General features: G+C 33.5%; 1 protein-coding gene across 1 annotated transcript in view; it reads right to left on the reverse strand.

Annotated features, from left to right (window-relative positions):
- AGPAT3 (1-acylglycerol-3-phosphate O-acyltransferase 3) overlaps positions 1 to 3265 on the reverse strand; it is a 31520-nt gene extending 28255 nt beyond the window's left edge. Inside the window, exon 1 of the mRNA XM_015822594.1 lies at positions 3251 to 3265. The gene's annotated coding sequence lies outside the window, so the exon portion shown is untranslated. The remainder of the gene's footprint in view (positions 1 to 3250) is intronic.
- Between the last annotated feature and the right edge of the window lie 2022 nt (positions 3266 to 5287).

Raw genomic sequence — 5287 nt, forward strand, 5'->3', positions numbered from 1 at the left:
CCGCAATTATTTTTACTGGGTATTATGGAAAATTTGGATCCTAAAGAAATGAATCTGATGTTGTATTGTGTAACAGCAGCAAGATTACTGATTGCTCAAAACTGGAAGAAAGAGGTATTACCGACTATGGATGATTGGAGATTGAAGGTGTCATACTTTGCAGAAATGGCAAAAATTTCCGCATACTTGAAGGATCAATTTCAAGAAAAATTTATCTTGGTATGGAGAAGATGGATAGATTATATTAAGAGAAAGTATGAAGTGATTAATTATCATATAGCTTTTGAATAAATATTTTTCTTTTCTAATATTATTTATATATTTAATATAATTTATATATATATTTTATAAGTTTATTATTGTATGTTAGAGTTAAAGTATGTTAATTTTGTTTGTATTATGAATGGATAGCTTATTTTAGACTTGTGATGTTATGTATTTATCCCTGTACTCAGTTCTGGGAAGTCCGGGGGGGGGAGGGGGGAAGGGGATGAAGGGGTAGAATTATATAAAATTTGGTGTATTTATAAATATAATGTAAATGTTTGTCTTTAAGAAGAGGAGATGGTCGGCTAGTACCCCTAAACTGCATCCGAGGTGGTGGAAAAGAAGGTGATGGGTTGTGTAGGATAGTTGGAAAGGAGGAAAGAGGAGAGGTCGTGGTTAAGAGGGGGAGGAAGGAGGAGGGAAGTAGGTAGGAAGGTTGAGGGAGTGTGGATGCAGGGGAGGGGGGACCGCTGGTTATTTCTGAATACTTACTGAGTAGGCTTTTTTATGTGTTTGTTTTTCTAATGAAATGCACCATATTTGTATTATTTGTCCATATGTTTATTTGAAAAATTAATAAAATTTGTAAAATCAAGAAATCTCATTGCCAGCTGATTTTCAACTTGAGATCACAGGCACTTAAGAGTTAGAGGCAATCTTTCATGGATATCTACATTAAAGGTAACAAATTGCCCAATAAGTCACTGAACTAAAATGCTATGGGCATAAAATTATGATTTATCTTTATCTTGCAAATGTGCTTCAACTTCACAAATATGTATAATTTGGCATGTATGCTTGCAAAATTGAAGAAAGTTAATTTTTTCCTCCTATATCTTTTGTCTCTTGTCTCATAAACAACAGTTCTGTTTCTTTGTTGTCTTCTTATCCTTTCTTCCTCCTAAAATGGCTAAAAGCTATGTGAGCCTTATTTTTAAAATTAATACAGTTAGAAGGAACTTCTTTTAGTTTTTATATTATACTTTTTTTAAAGGATTCATATACCAACTCCATTCTATTACACACTGTTCATTTAGTGTGCCTTTTACAGCTCTGGAGGTTTCTAATGTTGGGAAACTGACAGTCAGGAATATTTTGTCTACTAGGAAGCATGGTACATAAAGTAGTCAGCTTGGCATCTAAACGGACTTAAAAAAATTAACAAATTATAACCTGGTATTATTAGCTGCAAGAAACACATATTCTATCAATTAATATCTTTTTCAACATCTAGGACTTTGATTGGAAAAAAATTATATTAGTTAATATTCAAATAAAGCATGTTTTATAGCAGATTTAACACTAATGGAATATAAACATTTTGATAGTGGACACTATTTTTTATGACTGAGATAGCGACTTTCATGATTGCTCTTAATAGGTATTATGGTCCTATAAAAACATTCCTGAAATATTTCATAAGTTGTTTTGCATCCTCTTAGAAGCACAACTACTGCTAGAGCTGCAGTAGAAGCCTTAGCCAGAGGGATCTTTATTCAACTCTGGCTAGTGTGGCAATTTCAATTTTACTTGAAATGGATAGAGCTTGTCATGGTAACTCATCACTATTCAGTTGAATTCCTGCAAGACATAATATTTACTTGCTTTTAAAGACTGCTAAGAAGCTGTGCCTGGTCCAGAATGGAGTGGCCCGTGTGTTAACGCCAGATGTTATCCTTATGCTATCGGCCATGCATTGGTTTCCAATAGACAGTTAAAAAATGTTGGTTTAGATCTAGAAAACCACATATGGCTTGACGTCTAGGTATTTCAAAGTCTGCCTCCTCCAATTAGACTTGTCCCCGTCAATGCAGTCCTCTAATGAAATGCAGTTAATATGGTCCTGTTTTAATGACAGAACTTATTCTTTGGAATGTCGTTCCAGTTGAAATTTGCCTTGCTACCTGCCTGATGTCACTCAGGAATCACATAAATCTTAAGTTCATTCATCGAGCATTTATAGATTGTGGTGACACTTCCACTTGCATTATTTATTGAATGGTAGTATTGATCAAATCTGATGTTACAGATTGATTTCTTTTTATTATCTTATTACTCTTATTACTGTATAATGGATGTATAAATAAATATAGATTTACTTCTTTACATAAAAGTGAGCACAATTTGCTTCTTTACATAAATGTGAACACGTTTCTTCCAGAAATCTTACATACTTTCTATTATATTTATGGGAAAACAAACAACAGTAGACAAAAGAAAGTTATTGTACCTCTCTGGAGCATTAAAGTTGCTGGTGTTTTTTACATCTGGCTCAATACTTTGTAAATATTTGTATACTTCACTCCCCAGTTGCTCCACTACTTTGTATACTGATTTAATTGTTTATTTTTAAAGCTCATTTTAAACATGGAAATCTCTTTGCATGACAGTGTATGTTTCTTAATCTTCATGCTTTTAATTAGCAGTCATTCTTCTGTGCTCAACCAAGCATCTTTGCAGGTTGGATTGCACTCATATTTTCTAACTCCTCCCAGAGAGGTCTTCCCCACCAATCTTAAAATTTCAAAAGAAATGCTGACAAATTGCTTTTCTGACCATCAAAACCAATTCTTATTTATTCAAACCATTTATTTACACAATATGTTTTGTTATTAAAGTTATTAACTCCATCACCCACAAGCCTTCTTTGAGGAGATGGGCAGTTCAGAAATGTGAAAAATAAATAAAAGGAATGAATGAATGAATGAAGTGGGCTGTATTAATTCGTAATATCTTTCCTCTTTGAGATCCAAGGGAGAGGAATACAATTGGAGGCCTAAAATCACATCCTCCTATGAAAGCCTTAAGGAGAAGCTGCCAATTACCAAACTGCAATTTCTAATGACATTCAAAGGAAATAACCAAACACATGATTGGCAAATAGTCATACAGATAGTCCTCGATTTACAATCTTTCCTTTAGTGAACAGTCTAAATTACCACTGCACTGAAAAAAGCGACTTATTGACATTTTTCATACTTACGATTGCTACAGCATCCCCATGGTCACATGATCAAAATTCAGACGCTTGGCAACTGACTCATATTTATGACGGTTGAAATGTTCGGGGAGGGTGTCACGAAATCACCTTTTGCAGCTTTCTGACAAGCAAAATCAATGGGAAGCCAGATTCACTTTACAACCATTACTAACTTAACTGTGGCAAAAAGGTTGTAAAATGGAGCAAAACTCACTTAACAATTGTTTCACTTCGCGATAGAATTTGGGCTCAGTTGTAGTCATAAGTTGAGAAGCATTAATCATATTGAAACTTAATTAAGTTTAAATCCAACTCATTTATTGTCTTCATTCTATGCAGCACAGGAACACCACAGTCTAAGGCAAATTGAGAACCTTGGTCTATAGCTAAATTAATTTCTATAATTAGAAAAAGACTCTGCGTATTTAGAACACTCCAAACATTCAGTGCTTATTTTTAGACCTTCATGTCATAATATTAGCCTTCTTAGCACTGAAAGAACTTCTTATGACTAATAAAACCTAATAAGATTCATGAAATCAGCTAAAGCATATTAAGATATACTCAAGTTGTCTCTAGAGATCAATACTTTGGAAATTCTCCATTTAAATGTAAAGAAAAACATGGGGAAGGATATTGTTTAGAGATACTTCGAAGCATAACAAGCAATAAATATATGTATGTATAATTTTAGCATGGGAAACTGAAGGGGTTCCTTTTCTTTAAATGCCCAAGTATTTCCAGCTTGCAGAATTCCACTTTAATATAATATGATTTCAAGGATGGGCATTACTGTTCATACAATATTTTTCTTTTTAGTCTTAACAGGAAACGTAAGAAAAGTGCTAACTTCTGACAGTGCGAAACATTGGAATTCCATTGCTTTGGTAATTTGGTTAAAGAAATATTCGATGTAAGCTAGCTAGATTATCAGAGAGGTGTTTATTATGTGCTCTCCCAAATGTGTTACTTTTCCTCTTCGCTATTCATAATCCCCGTTATTTTCATTTTTCTTTGTATTTTTCTATTTTCTATTTTGATAAACTAATAAAAAATGTAAAAAAAATCTAATGTTTTCCTATTGTCATAGGAAGAAAAAAATCCCTATTGTTAGAGAAAACAGTCAGAATACCTCTAATGTTCTAGGTCATGTATACATAGCCTTTGTCTTTCCTTTTATGCCAACTCATATGTTTGCCGCTGCAAGAATCTTCCCTGGAGAAGATTTAAACGTGTTTTAAAAGTGCTCTGGGGAAGATTCTTACAAGTGCAAGCATGCAAGTAACTCACCTACAGATGTCTCTAAAAATGTTCAGAAAGTTTAGAAAGGCAACAAAGTAATAGGATTCACTAAATAGCCAAGAATCCTGCTATGTTACCCAAAACAAAGTATAAGACAGCATGGACGAATACTCAATTTAAGCTACCTGTATCTTTAAACATTCAAGCTCCGAGCAAATCTATTAAGTGAATACCGGTAGTTTTTAGAATAATGTTGCACTAGCTTTGATTATTTACAACTGCATTAAGGCTACTGGTATTCCAAATGAACAAAAAAAGCTGTTTATTTATTGAAGGTCTCTATTTATGTCAGCTATAAAAAAAATCTGACAATTTTGCCTTGGGTGATCATACAGAGCTGCTCAGTATTCTTTAATGGATACAGACCACGAGCCATTACTACGTTACATACTTAAATAGTTTGATATGCATTCCTTTCGTGTCAAGTTTTTCATTCCAGAAAGATTGCAACAGATGTTTGATGCTCTTGCATCAGATTTCTATGCACTGCTACTCAGAAGTAAACAGTTCTGAATTTAATAGGGTTTAATTCCAGATTAGCAAGCAAAAAATTGCATCCTTTTGCCATTTTAGAAAACCAGACAAGCAATGGCCCAGAATTTACCAATTCAAAGGTAATTGTGATTTGAATCTGAGAGGTAAAATGCTGCAGTAAAACCTAAGCTTTTATTTGGGATTACTAAATATGCCAGATTTGGCAAATTCATTGAAATTTCTTTAATAATTCAAAAAACTACC

This window comes from Protobothrops mucrosquamatus, unplaced genomic scaffold, assembly GCF_001527695.2.
Source record: "Protobothrops mucrosquamatus isolate PMUCROS unplaced genomic scaffold, P.Mucros_1.0 scaffold1617, whole genome shotgun sequence".
Lineage (NCBI taxonomy): Eukaryota > Metazoa > Chordata > Lepidosauria > Squamata > Viperidae > Protobothrops > Protobothrops mucrosquamatus.